This window comes from Ambystoma mexicanum, chromosome 2p, assembly GCF_040938575.1.
Source record: "Ambystoma mexicanum isolate Mex_15411 chromosome 2p, UKY_AmexF1_1, whole genome shotgun sequence".
Lineage (NCBI taxonomy): Eukaryota > Metazoa > Chordata > Amphibia > Caudata > Ambystomatidae > Ambystoma > Ambystoma mexicanum.
The window spans coordinates 1,160,128,690-1,160,153,048 of NC_090923.1; the positions used below are offsets into that span (position 1 = coordinate 1,160,128,690).

At 47.8% G+C, this 24,359-nt stretch overlaps 1 protein-coding gene across 8 annotated transcripts in view; it reads left to right on the forward strand.

The window, feature by feature from the left end:
* Positions 1 to 24,359, forward strand: part of IKBKG (inhibitor of nuclear factor kappa B kinase regulatory subunit gamma) — a 1,113,418-nt gene that overhangs the window by 1,084,637 nt on the left and 4,422 nt on the right. The window lies entirely within an intron of this gene.

Here is a 24,359-nt window from a genome sequence, read left to right on the forward strand (position 1 = left end):
TTGACATGTCCATCTGCCCTGCCTGGCGCCTTATGAGGCGGGTCGACTTGCTTTCCCAGTCGGAGGTGTGGGTCCTCCATCTGAAACTCATAACACAAATAGGGGTGCCAAACTTGACAGCCTTAACCTTCATGCTTGGCTACTGAGAGGCTGAGATAAGAGGAGTGTGACTTGTCGGACGATGTCCTCGATGTGCTCCTTTCAGCTTGCAGGTCCTCTACGAAATTCATTTATGCCTTCAGTTGGCATACATTTACGATTTGGTGCTGGGAGAGGGACCTGGATCCTTTATCCTGTCTTGTGTTGGATGTTCTGCTTTCCTTGGCCCAAGCAGGCTTGCAGATTGGCCCTCTGAACGGATACTACACTGCTGTTTCTATGTTCAAGAGGTCCCCAGAACAGGGCTCGTTCTTAAGCAGTTCTTGCGGCGTTTGTGTAACCAGTTTCCTCCCCGCCAGTTTGTGGTTCTGGCGTGGGATTTGAATTTAGTTTTAACATTTCTTATGGATGCTCAGTTTGAGCCTCTTCATTCCTGCTCTATTAGATTGCTCACCCTTGAGGTGATTGTTCTGGTTACCATCACTTCTGCGAGACGGGTGAGTGAGCCCCAGACGTTGTCCGTTTTACCTCCCTATTTGTTTTTCTTCCAAAGAGAAGGTGACTTTAAGAGTGGGACCCTCCTTTCTGCCAAAGGTGGTCTTGGATTTCCATCTCTCTCAGAAGATCCATCTTTCTGTGTTGTTCCCTCTGTCTCACCCTTCCAAGGCAGAGGAATGAGTTGATTGACTGGACCCGGTACAGGCACTTAAGTTCTACGTCTCTAGTACTAGAGAGGCTAGCAAGGATGGCCAGCTTTTTCTTGGTTACAATGGTGCTCGTGCTGGCAGACCCCGTCCAGCTTGATCATTCTCTGCATCTCCGAATGTTACAATCTGGCAAGGAAGGATGTGCCTGAGGGTCTTGGGGCTCAGTTCACCAGAGGGGTGGCTGCCACCTCTACCCTGCAGAGGGGGTGTCCCTGTCCTGGACATTTGCAAGGCGGCAACGTGGGTATCTCTGCACACGTTTGCTAAACATTACTGCTTGGATTCCCTTACATGCCTGTTTTGGTAGGGCAGTCCTTCAGAGTTTTCTGGTTTAGGTGGTGTCCTTGCTTTCCTCCCTCCTTCAGATTACGTACTGATTTGGGAGTCTATCAGAATCTGTGGCAGGAAGGAATCCATTAGAAGAACAAATTACTCATCTCTCTGTAATGTTCTTTCTGATGGATGCTCCCGCCACAGATTCCTCATCACGCTCCCTACCTGCCCATCTTGCGGGAAGCTAGTACACCATCGATTCTATGGTGCATCAGCATTCGATTGCTAGGGAAAAAGGTGGAACTGAGGTTATGGGACGCGGCACCTCTACTTATACTGCCCCGATGTCATTTCCAGCGTGGGGCTCGTGGAGCCGTTGGATGGACCCGACCTAGAGCCGCACTGCCCCCCCTACGTTTGCGGTGAACAGCTGCGCTAGGATATGGATATCATAGATGAGGAATCCATGGCAGGGAAATCCATCAGAAAGAACATTACAGAGAGGTAAATAATTTGTTCTTCAAAAGAAAGGAAATTGCACACATCATTAATTAACCAAGAGGATTTTCAGTGCGGCCAAGTCCTGCAAAAGCTTCACTTAAGTGCATGGCTGCCTTTGTTAAAACCCAGTCGCGCCCGTGTTCATAGCCGCTGAGATACCAGCATGCTCCAAGAGCTTGACACATTGGGAATTTGATGGAACACTCTGACCATTGGAAGATCCAAAAAAGTCTGAAGCGGTTTTTCAGGACCAAGACCAAACACATATGCCTGTATGCACCTTTGTTTCCACTTACTGTTGCTCTGTTGCATTTGTATGAACAATTCCTTTCAAATAGTTATTGTGCTGATCTGGATTCTAGCCCATTAGTTCAGTTTATTAGATTTTAGACTGGCCCCTGCTCCCCACTGCTGCACTTTGCACTTTCTTGTACTTTTGGGCCTGTTTGACGGTAGACACATCCTAACTCTTGTACTGCTCTCTTTCTCTTTCTCTCTCTCTCTCTCTCTCTCTCTCTCTCCTCTCTCTCTCTCCTCTCTCTCTCTCTCTCTCTCTTTCCCTCTCTCTCTCTCACAAACGCTATGGTGAGATTTGTCTTTCACTTTCATATTAGAGTAATCTTAAAATAATTGTGTTTACTAAATAAATGTTACTATCCCTAAATGGCAATCATGGTTCCATTACTTTATGCTCCCTAAATAAAATTAGAATGTTTGGGATTCAAAGGCCCTACAACACCTCCATCTCATCCACCACAAGGACTTTTAAATCCCCAAAACCAAGAAATCCGTGCAGGACTGATCAATGCCAGATCTGCTGTTTGCAACACCAAAGCCCTGGATGACTTAATTGAACTGTATAACCTTGACCTGATATTCATAACAGAAACTTGGTTTTACAGCTCTACCTCTATTCTGTATTCACTTGTTCCTGCTAACTTTCAAATGAAGTGGCCCAACAGTGAAACCCACAGAGGGGGAGTTGCGGTTCTCCTCAATTCCTCCCTGTCATTAACACATTTTTCATCTCAGCACTGGGAGGATTCATCCAAGATCTGTTCTCATACACTACTGTTATCTCCTAGCCACTCACTCTTTACCATGCTTTGTTACCGCCCTCTGGGCTTTGCCAATTTCCTTTTATACAAACTGGATGAGATTCTTCAGACTAAAGCCCTTCATTATTTTAGGCTACTCAGTGTAGGAGATTTCAGCATATGATATGATATTACTGATGACCCTGCTACGGTTAAACTCAATTCAATACTTTATACTCATAATGTAAGGTTGCTTGTTACCTCACCCTCTCACTAGCACGGGAACTGTCTCGATTTAATACTATTCAAGGGTCCAGGACTCAGCTTCCTTAATACTATACTGATTTCTTAGTCCGATCAGTTTGTAAGGATATTTACCATTCAACATGACCTTCACCACAGGTGCTGAACCTGGTTGTTCTGCTAGCCATATCTCTGCATAGCAGATATTATCAAAATAGAATCACAGAGCAGGACCTTGTCAGTCATAAGGTCTCTGATGGCAAACAGAATGTAAAAGGGTTATTTTTAATCAAACATGCTCAACCTATGCAAACGCTAGACAACCTAAATACAAATTGAGTAAGTGGTACTCTGTCTCTCTTCAGCTCCTTAAGAAAGAGTATCAGAAAGCAGAAAAACTATGGTAAAAAAATAAAGATCCAGTTTCTTTCCATTCAGCAAAGACTGTTCGTACAATATATAAAACGCAATTATTTCTGCCAAATCTAGTTTTCTGCAGAATCACATTAACCTGTGCGGCCAATAAGCCTAAATCCCTTTTTGCTCTTATATAAAGGTTTTGCAATCCACAATGCATTTCCTCAAATGTGTCTCCTTCCCGGAAATTTGCAAACTACTTTAATGCTTTCTTTCTGAATAAAGTTAGTACCATCAGAAATTATATTGATATGTCATTTGTAACTTCCGAAGGATTTCCACCTTAACAAATTCCCAGATCATTTAACCGTCCTTGCATTTTTGAGTTTTACCCAGTAAGCCATGAGAAAGTATAATCAATCATGACACTAAAACCTACCAACAATAATATCGGTCATGTCCCTGCTCATCTTGCTCAGTGCCAGGCCAGTGCCCTAGGAAATTTTATTACCTGCTTTGTTAATTCCCTGATCACTCAAGGATCCGTTCCTAAAGAGCTAAAAGCCTCCATCAACCCAACTCACAGATACTTAGGACCTTACTTGTATTATCAATACTAATCACTTTAGATCATGCAATCCCAGCCAACATTTGGCCATATAGTACAACAGCCTATATCAGGATGTCACTCTCTCATAAACATGGGATCTCGCTCACAATGAGCACAGCACTTCCTCAATAAGAGTTCATTACTCCAACGCCATTCCTGCCACCTTGTCTCACAGACACTCCTAACCCTATACAGATGACTAAAACGAGTGTCAGTTACTACTTCCCACTCTCCCATGCCCAATGGATTCAACTTTATGCCAGTAGACCCACCCGTAACCAACCCTGCGCTACTATCCTCAGAAACCTTAGGCTTGGATCAAGACTTAACACCACCCATCAACTATCCACCAGTAATGGTATCAACATAAATATCCCACTGTAAAAGCAAGGAAATATCGAGGCTGAGTACCACAAAAGGAAATACACCAAACATGGGCTTATAAAGATTCACAGATCTTTATTACTACTGCACAGTTTACAAAGAAACAAATCAGATTTCGAAGGGATTGTGTCCTCCGACGTATTCCTTATCTTAGATATAAATCCTTCAGCTTTGCTGGCCTCGGAAAATTTTTTCGCCAGAGGGCGCTGCGCGTCGATGATCGCCGAGTCGATGACCCTCGACGGCCTCCGTGCCGACGTCGACGTCATCCTGCCTATAAAGGCCGCGCGCAGCGTCCGTTGCTCAGTTCCGTTTTTCCGCGCTTCGTTGTGCCTCGGAACACCGTTGCTCAGTTCTCGTCAAGATAACGTATATAATAACTACTATTTACCTCGATAATCGATGGCATCCTCCTCCGACCCGACGACCCCTCGGTCCGGTTTCAAAAAGTGCCGAGACTGCGGGAAGAAAATGTCGTTGACGGACCCTCACAGGGTCTGTTTGTGGTGTCTGGGAATCACGCACCAGAGTTCGGAGTGTGAGGAATGCCTTTCCATGACGGCGAAAGCCTTGAAGGAGCGTAGGGGGAAGCTCGAGAGAGGTAGGTCAACTTTAACTTCCTCGAAAGCTTCTTCGGTAGAGTCGAGACGTTCGTCTCCTCACCATAAAAAACACTCTCGATCTAGATCACGAAGTGGCTCCCACCACTCGTCGACATCGAGACACTCGAAGAAGAGACGTAGGAGATCCCCTTCGTCATCTTCGTCGAGTTCTCCTGAGAGAGTTCATTGCCCCACAAAACGCAGCTCGCAAGCTGAGTGGGAGGAATTCAGGAAAAAGATGCTAAGCGTCTTCGAGAAAGCGGCCTCGTCCCCCTCGAAGACAGCTGAGGGTGATACCCCGGGTAAAAAACCCAAAAAATCTAAACGCCGCGAGTCGCAGTACCCGGCGGAAAAGTCAACCCGAAAGCGCCTCGAGCCATCGGGAGATAAAGCATCATCGACGCCATCGTCGAAAACTCCTTCGAAACAGAGGTCGGCGCCATCGACGCCGTTGTCGAAGGATTCATCGGCGCATCAGTCGATCGAGTCGACGCCGACGTCGACGCCGATATCGACGCCGGTGAAGGAAAGAACCACGGCTACTCCACAGCCAACGGTTAGACAAAAGACCTCCGACTCGACGCCGAGAACGTCGACGTCGTTCTCGAGCAGGACTCCGATCCTTTCGAGTTCTTCGAGGCCTAGTACACATTTCTCGACGCTTTTCACGGCGCCTTCGAGTACTTTCACGTCGGTGTCGACGACATCGACGTTTTCAAGGCCTGTGATGATGGCTCCTTCTGCATTGGAAATGGGGTTTATACCATTCCAAAAACCAATGTATCCCCCTTTAACCTCGATTTTTGAGGAAAGGGAGGATTCAGACCAAGATATTGATTTACAGAGGACCACATCACCAGAGCCAGAGACTTTCGCCTCTGAGGAAGGAAGATTAAAAAATCTTCAGGATGCACTTCAGGAAGCTAGTGGCTTGGACACTTCTCCTGAAGCAGAATTTATCAAACCAGACCCAGGAGAACATGCGGAGACTCCATATAGAGCTCTGATGTCTAGAATCATAGAATTTATGGGTTGGTCTGCACCTTCTCCTGCCTTTCAGCAGGATGACCTCACTGACATACTGGACAAGGGCCCACAGGAGGATCCTGTGGTTCCATTTCACTCTGCTCTACAGAGAAGGATTTTGACAAACTGGGAAACGCCAGAAATTATCCCGGCAGTAAATAAAAAACTGTCAACAAAATACAGGGTGGCTAGTTCTGACCCTGAATATTTGTCAAAACACCCTACTCCTGAGAGCTTGGTTGTACAGGCTGCAACCTCATCAGGCAGCACATCTGCATACCCCACTGCTCCGCAGGATAGGGATGACAAAAAGTATGATGCCATGGCTAAGAAGGTTTTTTCTGCCTGTAGCATGGCGTTAAAGTCTATTAACGCGACCTGTACGCTCGCTAGGTTCAGCCACACCCTTTGGGAGTGCGCTTCATCAGCGGCTGACTGCCTCCAAGAAGGAGAGGAAAGGGACGCATTTTTAAACATCATCAGGGATGGTAAAGATGCGATGTGCGAGACCCTACAAACTGGCCTAGATTCTGCTGACAGTATCAGCAGGGCCATGGCGGCAAGTACCACAATCCGCAGGCATGCGTGGTTGAGGAAGTCTGGTTTTGCCTCTGACGTGCAGACCAGGCTTTTGAATATGCCCTTTGACGGTTCTACCCTCTTTGGAAAGAAGGCGGATGACAGTTTGGAGAAACTGCAAACGTCCAAGGCAGCAGCCAAGTCATTGGGAGCTGCTATCCGTCAGAATACCTTTCGTCCTTCGGGATCATCGTGGAGAGGACGGTCCTTTCGTTACTATTCCTCATATGGAAGGGGCAGGGGACGACCGGCTCAAAGAGGCCAAGGAAGATTTACCCGTGGTGGACGGGGTAGGGGAAAGAAAGCCGCACCCGCAGGAGCAGGAGCCACTTTACCTTCGGCAACTGCATCAGCCGCTTCAAAACCACTCTGAGGTCTCCCCTCACAGAACACCAGTAGGGGGCAGGTTAACTCACCATCTCACGGAATGGCAGGCTATTACGTCAGATGCTTGGGCTCTGGAGACAGTGGCCCAAGGTTACTGCCTGCCCTTCCTACATATCCCTCAGAGTCATCCACCGGGGAACAACCCTTTGAAGCTTCCAGATCCGCTCCTCTTGCAGGAGGTTTTAGACCTGCTAGAGAAAGGTGCCATAGAACTGGTACCTGTAGCGGAAAGGAACAAGGGTTGGTACTCCCCCTACTTCATAATACCGAAGAAGGACGGAGGACTGAGACCCATCTTAGACTTACGGGAATTGAACAAATTCCTCCGAAAGGACAAGTTCAAGATGGTGACTCTCTCTCAGATCCTTCAGGCCCTCCAGCTTCAGGACTGGTTGGTATCTCTAGACCTCCAGGACGCTTATTTCCATGTGCCGATCCATCCCAGGCACAGGAGATACCTGAGGTTCGCAATTGGCAGCTCTCATTATCAATTTCGAGTTCTGCCATTTGGGCTAACCTCCGCCCCGAGGGTCTTTACCAAGCTAATGTCGGTTGTGGCTGCAAGTCTAAGGAGGGAAGGGATTCATGTCTACCCTTACCTAGACGATTGGTTGATCAGAGCTGTATCTTCGGAACAGGCTCAGAGACAACTAGATTATGTTTGCCACTTCCTTCACAAGCTGGGCTTCTCCCTCAATTTAAAGAAGTCACAGATGATACCATCACAGAGACTCCAATTCATTGGAGCAGTCCTGGACACTTCCCTGGGAAAAGCCTTGCCACCAGAGGTGAGGGCTCGAGATATTCTGCAGATGGTCATCAGATTTCAGAATGCCCAATATCTCCCAGCCTACGACTTTCTGAGGTTGCTAGGCCTCATGGCATCCTGCATATTCCTCGTGCCGGAGGCTCGCCTGAGAATGAGATCCCTCCAGTGGGCACTGAGAACTCAGTGGTCACAGTTCTCAGGAAGGATGACAGATCTCCTTCGGATCCCGGTCAAAGTAGCCCGAGACCTTCAGTGGTGGGCCTGTCGGGAGAACATCCTGAAAGGAGAAATGTTTTGGCAACCATGGCCGGAGATAACAGTAGTCACGGATGCCTCACTCACGGGGTGGGGAGCTCACGCCAACGACTTGACCATCAGCGGTCGTTGGTCTCCATCGGAGTCCAGACTACATATCAACCTGTTGGAGCTGAGAGCCATCAGACTAGCGCTGAAGGCTTTTCTGCCGTCTGTACGGGGAAGAAACGTCCTAATAATGACGGACAATACAGTGGCCATGCACTACCTCAACAAAAGAGGAGGCGTAGGCTCACTACCACTGTGCAGAGAGGCGATGCAGCTCTGGTTTTGGGCAATTCAGGAAGGAATCTCTCTATCGGCAATTCACCTAGCCGGAGAGAAGAACTTGACAGCGGACGCTCTGAGCAGGCAGAGCACAGTCTCTCACGAGTGGGAGATAGCTCAGGAAGTCCTTCAAGAGATCTTCGCCCTTTGGGGAACCCCTCAAGTGGATCTGTTCGCCACCAGTATCAACAGGAAGTGCGACAGATTTTGCTCAAGGGAATTTCCCCCGAGAGGAGCTCTAGGAGATGCGTTCGTAGTGGACTGGGAGTTCCCACTTCTGTATGCGTTCCCTCCGGTCCCTGTCATTCCTCAAATGATCAGGAGGTTGAGAAGGTTTCGGAAGACCATGATCCTAATTGCCCCGGATTGGGCCAGGAGAACGTGGTACCCGGACCTTCTAGACATGTCCATCTGCCCTCCAATTCGACTGCCATACAGAGAGGATCTTCTCTCGCAGAAGGAAGGTCAGGTTCTCCATCCAGCCATCAAGACCCTCAACCTTCACGCTTGGTGTCTGAAAGGTTGAGGTACAAGGATTGGGACCTTCCGGATGATGTTATGGAGGTGTTGCTTTCGGCCAGAAGGCCGGCAACTAAAACTCTATACCGCTGCCGTTGGAACAAATTTTGCAGCTGGTGCAGAGAAAAGAATATTGAACCCTTTTCTTGTGGTACACCTATGGTGTTGTCATTCTTACTTTACCTGGCTAATTCAGGCCTACAGGTTGGCACAATTAAGGGCTATCTCGCAGCGCTATCAATCTTTAAGCGCACTGCAGAGGAGCCTTCATACTTCAAAATTCCATTGGTAATACAATACCTAAAAGGATTAACTAATGTTTATCCCCCGAAACCTTTTCAAGTTCCCTTATGGGATTTAAACCTAATTTTAAACTTCCTAAAGGGTGCCCCTTTTGAACCACTACACTCTTGTTCATTGAAGCTTCTCACCCTCAAAACTGTTTTGCTAATAGCATTGACATCTGCTAGAAGGGTTAGCGAGTTGCAAGCCTTATCGTGTAAACCTCCACATACAATCTTTTACAAGGACAAAGTTGTTCTTCAGGTGAAGCCTAACTTCCTCCCGAAGGTAGTCTCGGAGTTTCACATCACTCAGAAGATTATATTACCTTCTTTCTACCCTCCTCCTCATCCGGGGAAGGAGGAAGAGAGACTGCACAGGCTGGACCCTAAGCGAGCCTTGAGCTTCTATATCAGCAGATTGGCTAAGATCAGACAAGCAGACCAACTCTTTGTAGGTTATGCAGGACATAAGTTGGGCCTTCCAATAACAAAACAAACCATCTCCAGATGGATTATTTTAGCCATTCTGGAGTGCTACAAATTGGCAGGAAAGGAGCCTCCTCAAAATCTAAGGGCTCATTCTACCAGGGGTATCGCAACATCCTCAGCCCTTCAAAGAGGGGTGCCAATTCGAGATATATGTGCGGCTGCCACATGGTCGTCCGCACATACATTTACCAAATTCTATAGCCTGGATTCCTCCTCTAGTCAAGAAACTAGATTCGGCAAGGCTGTGTTACACTCTGTCCATTCTGGAAGGGTAACATAACTTTTATTACTCCCGCCTCCAGTCACAATACCACTGCTATGGGAGTCTATCTAAGATAAGGAATACGTCGGAGGACACAATCCCTTCGAAGAACTAGTTACTCTTACCTTGTAACGTTCTTTCGATGGGATGTTCCTCCGACGTATTCCTTATCGACCCTCCCATCCATCCCCGCAGTATGACTTCCTGTGGGTTTGCAGCCTATGCTCCTTCAAGGTGATTAGTCTAATCCAAAAACATTACTGGGGACTACAAAACGGAACTGAGCAACGGACGCTGCGCGCGGCCTTTATAGGCAGGATGACGTCGACGTCGGCACGGAGGCCGTCGAGGGTCATCGACTCGGCGATCATCGACGCGCAGCGCCCTCTGGCGAAAAAATTTTCCGAGGCCAGCAAAGCTGAAGGATTTATATCTAAGATAAGGAATACGTCGGAGGAACATCCCATCGAAAGAACGTTACAAGGTAAGAGTAACTAGTTCATCTATCTGGCCCTCAGTACATCACAGTGAATATCAGCCCTTCAGTGTGAGAAGTGAGAGGTACTGGACATCTGGACATTCACGCATTTATACAATTTTGTAATAATGTCCAGCCCCTCTGCAAGTTAATAATCCTTGATCTAGAGTTTGTGCCGAGTTCACTTATGGCTTGTATAACAATATGCACATGGATTACTTTTAGTTTACATACAAATAAGTCACAATGGCAACAGTGTATTCCCGGATTTTCGCAGTAAGTCTTAGCACATGTCCCGTTCGATATTTGCATTACATTGTGTCGATGTATGTCCGTGGATCAGGCTTATTGGTGCAGACAATCCTTAGACCACAAGTCAGGCATGGGACAAGGTCTCTTTACTCAGCCTAAACATTCGGCCAACGGACAGTCTAAACATTAACTAAAGTGCAAGGTTCGGGAAGGCTCGGTTACTAGTTGGAAACACAGTCCACCATTTTAGAACACAGAGTTACATTTGAACAGAAATCAAAATGGCGGATGATCCCAAAATGGCGGTGAAGTCGATCCGAAATCGGCACATTTGAAACGCGGTTTTCTTCGCAGAGAGACTGTCCTTAGGCCAATATATATTACAGAAGGAGGCACAATATGATTTCCTGTTTAACACCGCCTGTACTGAAAAAGAGAAATAAAACAAATGCTAATACTAATGCCAGTAATAATAACCTCTCCCAAAATACAATCTCCACCCCACATATCGAACAAGATAACGACCCACCCTTTATCAAAGGGGCACTGTTTAATGCAAGGTCAATAGTAGCCCATGCACTAGACATTGCAGATTTAATTGTCAATAACCAGCTAGATTTCCTTGCCATAACCAAAACCTGTTTGCATGCCAGAGCAGGCCCAACCTTGTCACTAGCACTACCTGACAATAATACCATATTAAGGCTAGATAGAGAAACTTCCGAGGAGGAGGCATTGCTTTTATTGCCAGAACTAAATTAGGACTTGGAGTACTCCCTTAATTCCTCTTCCCCTCTGGAGAACTCCTTACAGTTAAATTGCCACTCCCACCATCACGTACCATAACTACACACCTCATATACCGGCCGCCAGGACCCATCTCATCCTTTGAGGAAGATATCACATCTTTACTCACCACTTACACGAAAACCTTGCTCCCAGATTATTCTACTAGGTGACTTCAATTTAGGCCTTAATGACATCAATGACCACAATGCCTCAACCCTTGCTAATACCATTACAGAACTTTGCTTCACCCACCGTATCAGCTTGCCAACCCATAACAAAGGAAGAACACTAGATTGGCTTGCTGATTTCAATTGTGATACTAAAGTCATTGCTAATGAACAGTGTGCCTGGACTGATCATCACTTGATTTTGTTCCTACTACCAGTCAGATCCCAATGTAGTCTGAACCCCATGGCTCCCCCCACATTGACTAGAAATAAGCGCAATATAACCATGGATTGCCTTCTACCACTACTCCATCCCATCACAAAGCCGACCCTTACCAGCCTAGACCCTACATCTTTAGTTGAAATTTACAATAATATGATTAACCTAGCAATTGATAAGGGAGGACCTTTAAAACTGTGCAAAGAGAAACCACAGGCGCACCGTAATTCTTGGTTTACCCCTAACCTTAAAGCTTTACATTTTGAGAAAAGAAGTGCAGAAACCCTTTGGAAGACTTAACCACAGATGCCAATAAAGTAAAATGTGCTAAATTATCTAAAAAATATAAGAATGAGATAGCTCAAACTAAAAAAGACACCTTCAATGATAGGATTTACAAAGCTAGCTCTAGTACCAGAGAGCTCCTCATCATTTTGAAAGACTTAGTCACCTACACCCTCAACAGAAACATGCATCAAGGATAAGACTTAGTGTACAAATATTCAAACTGCGTTAGCCAACAAAATTTCACTTCTACAACTAGAAAATTGAAAATAAAAAACTAAATCTATCCAAGAATCTGCCATCACCAAAATTATCCACCAATCTGATGAAACCAAGTAACAGCTTCACATTTTCCCCTGTCTCTACCCAGGATGAAGTTGAAATAATATCTTCTCTAAAACCATCGAGATGCCAGGGTGACACATGCCCGGCACCAATGATTAAAGAGGCAGCCAGGGAACTAGCGCCCTTCATCACCACCCTCATAAACCTTCGTCCCCTCTAAACCAAAAGACTTGTGGGTCCTCACGCTCTTAAAAAAAACCTAACATACAAACTAATTACAGGCCCATAACCACCGTCCCCTTCCTGCTTAAAATTTTAGATCGAGCAGCCTACCTCCAGATTCAGTCGTATTTGGAAACAAATAATCTCCTTAGTCTGCGTCAACCTGGTTTCGGACCTAAAAATGGAACAGAATCTGCTTTATTAGATCTGAAAAATCAAATGGACAACCTAAAGGACAATGGCAAACTTGCCCTCCTCCTCCTTTTGGATCTCGCGGTAGCATTCAAACTAGTTAATCACGAGGTCCTATGCAACCATCTGACCTCAGCTGCACACTTCTCTGATGAAGCTAAAGCTTGGATTCAATCATTCCTAGATAATCGTACTATAAGAGTCTTTTCACCTAATGCTTCAGCTGAACCCATACCTATCACCTGTGGAGTTCCACAAGGGTCATGTGTTTCGCCTACATTGTACAATATATTCACTAAGCCCTTTTCGATGATCTCGATAATCTGGGTGTCACCTACACTAACTATGTAGATGACTCCCAGATTCTCATTCCCATCACTGGTGATCATGTAATTGACTCAACTCAACCTTATTAAATAAAATCTATCTGATTATCCAGGCATGGATGGCCACCCACGGCCTCTGTCTGAACGACGAGAAGACGGCGCTTCTCTTTGTCGGCTCTGCAGCTAGACTAAATAAGCTAAGTCATCAGTTTAAATCCTTCAATATCGATGGCAACAATATCAAAGTTTCCAAGGAGGTGAAAATCTTAGGTTTCTACCTCGACTCAGCTCTAAATCTAAAGAGACAGATTAAGGCCACTGCATCTGCCACGGCGTACACTTGAAAATTAATCAATGCGTGCAAACCCTTCATATCAACAGCCAGCTGTAAAATACTGGCCAGAGCCTTAATCTTATCAAAATGAGACTACTGTAATGCCTTATATCTAGGCTCGAGTAAATACAATGTGAACAAATTACAAATTCTTCAGAATAATGCTCTAAGAAGTGTGTTCAACATTCCTAGAACCCAGCATATCTCAGTCATCAGACATACTACAAACTGGCTTGCAGTTAAAGATAGAATTAAATTCAAAACTTTAACTCTTACGTACAAATGTCTTACTAAATCTGCCCCCAAATATCTTGCTGACAAATTTGTCAAAAAAAACCTCAGAATGCCGTACCAGAACCCCACATTCACACTGCCTGAATGCACCCAGATTTAAACTGCAAAAAGCAGGCGGAAGCAATTTTCCAGTTATGGCCTCGACATTTTGGAACTCACTACCTGTTGACCTAATAGCCGAACCATTCTACTTTAGCTTTAGGAAGAATACAAAAACCTGGCTCCTATCCTTTGATGTTTAATTAATGCACTACTCTGACTTTTCTGTATATATCGGCATGTAACTTTTGTAAACTCCTGTAACTTATTGTAAATATTTCCAACTGGTTTGCTGTCCTCTCTGTATGCATCCTCTGTAACCATGCAACGTGCCCAGATACCTCTGGGTTTGGTGCGCTTTATAAATTAATGAACAAACAAGAACTCTTAAACCCCTGTTAAATATATTTTCTCCAGACCATAATATATTACAGAATTACGGTCCCATTGCGGGCCTTCCCTGGACAGCAAAAATTCTTAAGAAGGCAGTTACATTTCAGCTGCAAACATTTGTGGAAGTGTACAATCTGGCTTCAGCCCAAAACATGGAACAGAAACAGCATTGTCTCTGTTTGGGATGATATTTTGAAATCTGCCGATAAGGGTGAGCTTACTATGTTGGTTATGCTGGACCTCTCTGCAGCTTTCAACACTGTTGACTTCGAAATGTTATGATCTCTAGACTGAACAAGGTCGCTCATGTTTCTTCGGATTCCCTAAAGTGGTTTGACTAATTTCTATCCCATAGAATGCAAAGGGTCGGGGTTGGATCATACTATTCTAGTTAAATGCCAGGGGTGTGATTGGTCCTTTGGGGCTTCTCCTTATCCCTGCTGCTGTTTAACCTGTGCATTCAACCACTCATGCAGATTTTACAAAGTTTGATCAACATTACCGTCCATATACGGACGATACCCAGATGTATCTGCGTGTAAATAACTCAGCTGTCTCCTCCCAACATATTTTGGACTGCACCACAGAAGTAAACCATTGAATGGCATTGAACAAATTGCAATTGAATCCCTCCAAGACAGAGTTGATCTTATTTGGTCCTAAAAACATCTTGAGCAACTCAACCAAGCTTTCCCCTGTTGCATGCTTTCTGACCTTCCAACATCTTTCGTCCACCAGGTGAAGCATTTTGCCTGTATCTGACAATCCAACCTGGACTGTGAACACCACCTATGGGAAATAGTAAGAACTATTGGCGATCACCTGAGACCTATCCTTTCCTTTATTCCTGAGGCAGATCAACCTTTAGTGGTCAGTTCACTAAGAAATTCCAAACTTGATTACTGCAATGCCATTTTGACAGGAGCCCCGGGAAAGCAATTTGCATGACTTCAACAAGCCCAAAATTCCACATTGAGAATTCTGTTCCAACTAACTCCTTTCCCACCATCAAAAGGCCTTTCACTGGCTTCCAGTCCAACAAAGAATCACTTTTAAGATTCTCTGTCTTGTTTTAAGTGCCTCCATGGGCTTGCTTCCCCTTATCTTACAAAATGGTTACGCTCTTCTGATCAACATCTCCTAATGGTTCCTGTGCCCCACTTTGTCCAGAGAAGAGGCAGGTGCTTTTCTGTTTTGGGTACGTGTCTATGGAACTCATTCTCACAGCATCTCAGATCACAGGACTCGTAGCTGTCTTTTTGAAAACATCTAAAAACCCAACTTTTCCAGTAAACTCCCACTTACTCTCTACTCTTCTTTTACCTACTTCTAAGACCGGTGCCTAGAGGCAGTTTAGTCAAGCTGATTTCCCCCCATTGTAGGAGAATATGCGCATGACACATGAAAATAAAATCATTGGCGCCTATACCGCGTCAACTACTTGCTATGCTGGTTACTACTGTTACACCCGTTACTACAGTGCAAGAGGTCCCCACCTCAGTTCCTAAACCCAACGAGGGCACACCCAATACACAGGGACTGCCTGTGTCACGACTCGCTCCCTTCGCTCCCGTTCCGGCCACTTGGGGGCATGTTTTGGGGTTTATTCTCTACTGGACATTTCCTCCGAACCTAATGCTACAGTGCTGTGATGAATTGGGAGCGCTAAAACCTTATTTTCCAAGTTACTTCCCTTCCGGATCCATTCCAGGTTTTTGGCAGCCAGCATGCTACTTTACTCAAATGACTATGCTTCCCAGAATGCCTGGCTCACTGCTTCACCTCCTCCCTTGCAGGACAAGGTTGGGTGGAGGATAGGCAACACCTGTGGCTGCAGGTGCAGCAGGCGGCACACCTGAGGGGTGTGCTCGTTAAGCAGCTTTAAAAGCCTCAGTTTACTTCAGTCCAGCGCTGGTCATCGTTGCAGTGTTCCTGTTGTGACTAGTCCCTTGTTCCTTGTTCCTAGCTTTTGTGCCTAGTTACTAGCTCCTGTTTCTTGTTCCTCCGCCCTGGATTTTGGATTCATGTGCTAAATTGATTTATGCTTTCTGGATTTCCCTTTCTGTCTTCCTCTGTCTGCAGGCAGCCTTTCTCTGTGCTTTACCCTTTGATGCAGCCCAATTTGCCTGTGTTTTCTATTTCTTTGATGCTGTCCTTTGCTACTAAAAAACTTGATGCATTAGTCTTTCCTTTTTTAGATTTAGTTTCCTGCCTTTTCTCCTTGGATGGGTGGGTAAGGTTTCCTTTTGTGATATCATTTTCCCTGCTCCTGATCCTTACTTCCTATTGGGATCCATGCCATGTTTTCAATTTCTCTTCTGCATTTATTTCCCATTTGATTATTTAGGTGTGGGGTGCTGTAGTAACTAGTCCCTGTGTGAATGCCTTTTGTTTTCCTCACTATTTCTTTAATCACAATTCCTACTTGCTCCTTGACTTAGGTCTTAGGTATTTAGTTATCCTCCACCCATTGCTGTTATAGCCTTCTGGGTCCTTGTTTGATCAACTGGGTTCGTGGGTTTACTGACATTCAAGTGGTCTTTCCGGTTCTCGTGAGTACTGTTTCTAAGTTCCTTATTCAGTATCATCCAGAGTGTCAGCACACACATCCTGTCCTTGCTTGCCCTCTACGTGGGCTTAGCGCTGTCAGTATCTGTAAGAGCATAGTGGGTAAGGAGTTTGCCGACTTTCCTTTCAGTCATAAGGAGGTTCTAAGTACTTACCCCACATCCCTTTTCATATATAGGTATTTTTGTTTCACTCTATCTGCACTCCTGGGTTTTAGTATTATGAGTCGTGGTTCTTGTGTGCACATTGTTTGATTCAAGGTTATTCACTGTGCGATTTTGTGCACATTTCCCTTGCCATATTCGCTGCCTTTGTACTCACCTGATTAATCCTGACAGCCTGTCCCGAACAAACCTGTCTCTCAGGCCTCTCAAGACACAAACCAGGAATCGGAGAGTGACACCAAGGCGGATATTCCATGCTCGGCCAAAGAGTTTCATGACAGAATGCTTCGTTTGGCCGACTTCAGGTGTCAAATAACAAATAAGATGGATGCTGGATATCGGCATCTAGCATCTGAAAAGCTTTGCCTTACTGCTCATCTACAACCCCATTTATCGGTGGTGTCCTTGGCTTCCCTCTTCACTAAACAGTCTGGGTCAGGGATTGTTTCCTCATCTATGGCCCTCCTCGGTAAAGGTGATAAACCTCTGAAGTTGTATTGCCGTAAGGTTTATACCAACGCCTCGCTACACTTTCGGCAGGCTAATACAGATGCGCTCTTAGCATCTGGGAATTAAAGGCTGTGGAGGAAGTTGGTTGATTTCCTTTCCTTACTCTTACGTCCCGTCCCCTTTCCTCCATACTGCTTGGGGAGTACCATCCAAGGGACGGGAGACGGAACCTTTTTCTCCATAAAAAACCTTCTTCCCCTTTAAATTTAGAGGCACACAGGGGTACGGCCCAGGGAGCATGCGCTGCCCTGACTCCGCCCTCCGGCGCCAAAGCTCAGTCCCCTTTTCTGCATCAAAGTGAACGGGCCCAATTCAACAGTGCTCCTGGGTTTGGCTTCGGTCATGTAATTCCACACACAGATACTTCTTCTCTGTCTTTTTTGTCTTTTTATCATTCAGGTACTCAGTCCTCAGGCGTCACACTCCTCCCTGGCGCATGTCGACTTCCACAGAGTTCAGCAGGTGTCCATCCTGCAACGGGCTCTTCCCACCTTCAGACCCCCACACCTTCTGCCTACGTTGCCTGGACTCAGACCACGGTTGGCAAGTTTGTACAGCATGTGGCTCGTTCTCCTCGAAAGCACTGAAGAACAGACTAGCCAGGTGGAGGGAGCTCTTCCAGAAGTCGCCTCCAGAGGATCTCCAGAACATCATGAAACATCGAGCCAAGGCCAAGGTAGGACCGCTATTCTCCATCGCACCCCGCAAGGGAGACTCCTTCCCAAGGACTCTCCCGCTCGCGAGGGACCGGTCAGGTCCTTATACCAGCACGTGCACAGAGGCTGCTGCAGCTACCGGCCTTCGGGCTGAGGGATCCTTGTATCCTCCCGGTGGTAGTGTTGAGGGACCGGAAGGTTCTCGTACCGGATTGTCAACCGAGGGGCTCCACCCTTGTACTAGCAATATGGCTGAGGGGCTATACCCTAGTACCAGTAATATGTCAGAGGGGGTGCCTAAACGCAGCTCTACCGACCCCCGGATCGAGAGTGTTGCATCTGCCGGGCCTAGGCCTGAGGGGCAGAGTAGGCCTTGTGATCCACACGCAAGAGACTTCGAGGGGGCCGGGCCGAGCGAGCGGAGCAACACATCGCAGGCACGTGGCAGGCAGCTCGAAAAGATGGCCACTGTACCAGACAGAGGCACCCGTCCGACACCATTCCAGGAATTCAGAGAAGAACGAGTGTCAAGGTGGGACTGGCCTCAACTAGGTCCGTGACCTACAGCCTATCCCTCTTATGCGCAGGGCAGCTTGCCACTGCATCCATATGGGCAGGGTATGCAGAGGCTCCAGCAGCTACTGTCTACCCCGTCAGTACCCCCTGCCACCTCTACGGCCAGTGAAGAGGGGTTCTTCGAGAGGTTCCTCGGCCTCATGAAGTCACCTCGTATGGGGGTTATCCTCAAGGACGCCATCAGGGAAGTCCTCCCGACTATGCTAGTGGCACCACAAGCGCCTCCACCGGCACCCCCGGCCCCAGTGCAGCCGCTGGTCCCGGTTCCCCAGCAGACTCCTCAGGCAGTTCCGTACCAGCGCCTCCTCAGCCCCCGGCTGCGGTTCCTGTGCCCCAGCCTCCGGCTCCAACTACTCCTCCACCTCCACAGGATCCTCCTGATCTGCAGGACACCGACGATGAGGAGGAACCGGACACACCATCCTCAGCTAGGGCCTTCCACAAACGTCTTGCTGGGCTGGCGGAATACCTGGGCCTACCCCAGCCTGAGGTCGAGCAGCCGGCAGAGGGGGTTCTGGCTGAAGTCCTCATGCGACGCCCCTCTGCCAAGACAGGGATTCCTGCGCAGACCGATGTAGTCTCCCTGGCCAAGAAGGGTTGGCTTAAGCCCCACTCGGCCCAGTCGGTGAATCGACGCCTGGACAGGCAAATGGAGGGGGATACACTCCTGCTCTTGATCCATCCTCAGCCACACTCCTCAGTGATCGCGGCGGCATCACTATACTCCAAGCCTCAGTCGTCCTCCGCCTCCTCCTCTGCTGCGCTGCTAGGCAAGGAGGAGAAGATCTTGGAGGCGTACGGCAAGAAACTCTGCTCCAACGCATCCTTGCATCTTCGTCAGGCCAACGCAGACGCCATGCTGGTAGTCGCTAACCAAAGGTTATGGCGGGAAATCGCAGACTTCCTCCTGGAACTCCCTACGCAGAGCCAATCACGTTTTAAGGTGGGGCTCGCTGAGGCCAAGCTGGTGGCGCAGGACCTCATGGAATCCACTGTGGCCCATATTGACACCTCTGGTCGTGCCATCTGTATCGCCACGGACATGAGAAGGACAGCCTGGCTCTGGGTGACGTAATTTAACCCTGACGTCAAGGAACGCTTATTATATCTACCGTTCGAGGGGGGGGACCTCTTCCACTCCACCACGGACGAGGAGCTGGATAAGAAGAAAAACAGCTCACAAAAGGCCAAATCTTTACCCATCTTGACAAAGACCACGCCCAAGTCGTACACCCAGTCACAGCAGCGCTCTGACAGAGGGCGTACGTATGGAGGGTTCCGTGGCTTCCAGGAATGGAGATCCAGGCAGCCAGACCGCTTGCCGTCTCAGAACCGGTGCAAGCAACAAAAAGGGGGAGTAGTAAGGGCTTTTTCCAGTCCCCCTCCTCCGCGACAGCCTCCGAGGGAAAGACGGCATGACACGCTGCTTCGGGTCCACGTGTATCCAGTGGGAGGCAGGTTCGCTCTCCACTAACATTTCTGGTGCCAGAATTTCACGGACCTCTGGATCCTCTCTGTAGTGTCCACGGAGTACCGCCTCCCTATCCCAGTCTCTCCTTCCTCCTCCCCTCCCACAGGTTAGGACAGCAATGCTTTTGGTGGAGATCCGGTCGCTCATAGAGAGCCAGGCAGTGGAGGAAGTCCCAGCCTCCCAGCAAGACTTGGGCTTTTGCTCCAGGATTTTTGCCATTTAGAAGAAGAACCAGGCGGGCGTGAGAGTTGTGCTGGACCTTTCCACCCTCAACCTCTCCTTACCCCTGCAAACATTCAAGATTGTTAAGCCAGCTTTTATAGCGGAGACTTTGTGCAAGGGAGACTGGATGTGCTGCCGGGATCTGAAGGACGCTTAACTACACGTCCCGATTTGGCAGCCCCATCGCTCCGAGATGATCCGAGATGATCAACGTTCTCCACCCGGACCTAACATGGTGGTCCAGGGACTGCAACCTATGGACGGGCAAGCCCTTTCGGCAGCCCACCCCGCAGGCCACCGTTGCAAAGAATTCCTCGCTTGAGGGCTGGGGAGCCACCCTGGACGATCTCTCGGTCCACGGTACCTGGACTTGACAGGAGCAGGATTACCACATCAATTGTCTAGAGCTGAAAGCCGTCTGGCTAGCGCTCAGGGCATTCCTACAACTTCTCTGGGGCAAGGTTGCCCTCAACCAGATGGACAACTCGACCAGCATGTGCTATGTTAACAAACAGGGAGGCACCAGATCCCCTCCTCTGTGCAGACTGGCAATCAGCATGTGGGAGTGGGCCCTGGAAATGACATCTACCTCACGGCAGTCCACCTTCCTGGAGGCAGACAGGCTCAGCAGGCTGCGAGCGGACAATTACGAGTGGCAGCTAAACGACCTAGTTATTCAGGAGATCTTCAACAGGTGGGGTCAGCCCCAGGCGGATCTCTTTGCCACCTGGCACAACAAGAAGTGCCCTCAGTTTGCCTCCCGGCAGGGATAGGGCCCTGACTCCATGGGCAACGCATTTTGGCTTCAGGGAAATGCATGAAGGCTTACGCCTTCCCACCCATGCCGCTGATTCACAGAGTAATTTGCAAAATCAAGGAGTCTCGCCAACTCAACATCATTCTAATAGCGCCATGGCTGGCCCGGCCATGGTTTTTGGGGCCGCTCAACCTCTCGGAGTTGCCTCCGATTCACCTCCCGACAGGCCCAACACATCTTCTGGTGCAGCAGGGGGGCAGAGTCATCCACCCCGCGCCACAGCAACTAGCCCTCACAGCGTGGTTCCTGAGCAGGTAATGCTGCGGCACCTCAGCCTCTCACAGGCTAATCTGGAAATCGTACAGGGTGCAAGGAGCAGGGCCCAGTATAAAAGCAAATGGACCAGATTCTGTCACAGGGCAGACTCCAAAGAAATCGATCCCCTGGTATGTATTTTGGATGACGTGCTCTCCTCCTCGGCGCACCTCGCCCACTCGGGCTGAAGGTTGACACTTGCCGTACATACCTCGCAGCCATCGGAGCTTACAGGAACTCTGAGGAGGGGATCTTCTCCTCCAATCCTATTATCAGGAAACATTTGACTGGCTCGCAAGGCTCTACCCGCCAGTCAAGAGGCTGCACCCAGGGTGGGACCTCAACATAGTCTTGGGCGCCCTGGCGCACAAACCCTTCGAGCCAGTGGCGACCGCGGACATCAGGCTGGTCACCATCAAGACGGCCTTACTAGTCAGCCACACCTCGGCTCGTAGAGTCAGCGAAATCCAGGCGTTGGTCACCTCAGAACCATATACTACCTTTCATAAGGACAAAGTAGTCCTGCGGACACACCCAGCATTTCTGCCCAAGGTGCTGTCTGCTTTCCACTTGAGCAAGGAAATAGTTCTTCCTGCGTTTTTTGCCGATCCCAACGACGAAGCACAGAGAGTGCTGCACTGCCTGGATGTCAGACGTGCCCTGATATTTTACTTGGGCAGAACCAAGGGCTTCCGCAAATCAGACGCCCTGTTCGTCACTTTCGGAGGCTCAAGACCAGGCTATCAGGCCTCCAAGGCTTCCATATCCCGCTGGATGGTCTCGGCCATCAAAGTGGCGTATGAGGGCCAGCACAAGCCGCTTCCGGCCAACATGCACACCCACACAGTCAAGGCAATGGCCATCGCATTCCAGCGCCAAGTCCCTTGGCAAGTCATAAGCAGGGCGGCCACTTGGGCCACTCCCTCGGCTTTCTGCAAGCATTAATGTTTGGATGCCGGCTCTAGATCTGATGCAGCTTTCGGACAGGTGGTTCTCAGGAACCTATTTGCTTAAGGAGGGTCTCCTCTCCACCCTGGGGCTGCATTTAGTTGTAATCGTCCATGCAGTATGGAGGAAAGGGGACGGACGTAAGAGTAATTATAAGTTACTCACAGTAGTGACTAAGTCCTTAGTCCTCTTTCCTCCATACGTCCCACCAACCTCCTCCCTAATAATACTAGTTTCATTCGGCAATGTTAAATCTATTGTCGACGCATCAATGAGGACTGGGGTTTGGCGCCGGAGGGCCGAGTGAGGACAGTGCATGCTCCCTGGGCCGCACCCCCACGCGCCTCTAAATCTAAAGGGGAAGAAGGTTTTTTCTGGTGAAAAAGGTTCCAACTCCTGTCCATTGAAAGGGACGCCCCATGCAGTATGGAGGAAAGGGGACTAAGGACTAAGAGTATGTTAGTCACTACGGTGAGTAACTTATCATTTTTGCCACCTGACGAGCAACAAGCCTTCAAGTTGGGCTTGGCAGAGGCTAGAATTGTGGCACAAGGCCTCCTTGAGGCGTCACTGCATCATATTGACACCGCTAGTCGGGGGATGCCCCTAAGGGTAGGCATGTGTAGAGTGGCTTGGATGCACTCAACTGGAATGGAATGTTGTACACACAGGTATGGTAAAAGTATGATTAAATCAACTTAAAGCTTACACAGTACCAGTCTTATGCTGATGGCCCTATCTAGCTAGCTAAATAGAGTCCATTTGTACCTATACCCCGTGGTGCTAAACTAGACACATCCCAGGTCTACGTCCCGAATACGTTCACAAAGAGAGGATCTGTATTGATGACACGTTTCTATAGGCCGGACGTTTCGGCAGCAGATCGATTTCAATGCCTTCTTTAGGACCCCAAGGGAGGTTGGAGCTTGATTGTTCCAACTCTAAATGGTTCTCGGAGGAAATTAAATTCAATATTGACTTGTTTGATGTCCCTGGGTACATCGGGGGTTATCTTCACAGTCCTGATTCCTGCGACGTGCATAAGCCAAATCCTGATTATTTACGAGGCGCCAGGGTATGAGGAACACCATACTTCTCCCCGAACGGAAACTCTGTCGTTTGGTGTAGATCACATAGCATCAATCCTATTGACGGCACACCCTCGCACATTGTAGGGCTAGTCTTTAATTCACTGAGAGTGCATCTAGCTGCTCTTTGTACTTACACCAGCTCTCAGAAGAAAGTTTCTTGGTGGAAAGTCCCTGTCATTAAAGCCTTTATGGAAGAGGTCAAAAGAAGACACCATCCAATTTCAAATCCAACTCCTGGATGGGACTTGAATGTAATCCTTACTAAACGTATGGGCCCTCCTTTTGAGCCAATGCATAAAACCAGTCTTAAGTATCTCCCTTATAAGCCTGCTTTTCTCATGGCCATTACATCCATAAGGAGGTTGAATGAATGCAGGCACTCCAAGTTTAAGATCCATTTGTCACCATTCACAAGGACAAAATGGTTTTATGCACACATCTGCACTTCTTTCCTAAATTCATCTCCAAGTTCCATGTCAATCAGTCTATAGAACTTCCAGCTTTCTTCCAAAACCCTACAAATTCAGCAGAGACGACCCTCCATGCATTAGATATCAGAAGACCTTTAATGTATTACCTAAATAAATGTTTCCATAGCCATTAGAAGAGAAAGGGATCCTGTTTCAAGGTCAGCTATTTCAAAATGGATTGTACAAAGCATTCAGCTATGTTATTCTCTTTCAAAGAGAACTTTATCTTTTACGTCCAGGGCACACACTACTCAAGGCACAGGGGCTACTTTAGCTTTTATTGCAAATGCAGCTTTAGATGCCATTTGCAAAGCAGCTACCTGGAGTTCTATTCACACCTTTACACAGCATTATTGCTTAGATACACATTCTAAGAGTGATTTACAGGTCGGTCAGGTGGTGTGACATCTCTTTGCCGCTGTACCTTCTAACATCCCACCGCATCTCTTGATCTCCTGGTGCTGCCTGCTAGTCTATGCACAGCATGAGATTCTAAGCAGATCCACAATCCTCAGAAAGCATACATTACTTACTGTAATCATATTTCTGGTGCTTGTATCTGCTTAGATGCACATGTGCCCGCCCTTCCTCCCCTCTTGGAGATGAAGGTACATAGACCTCTTAC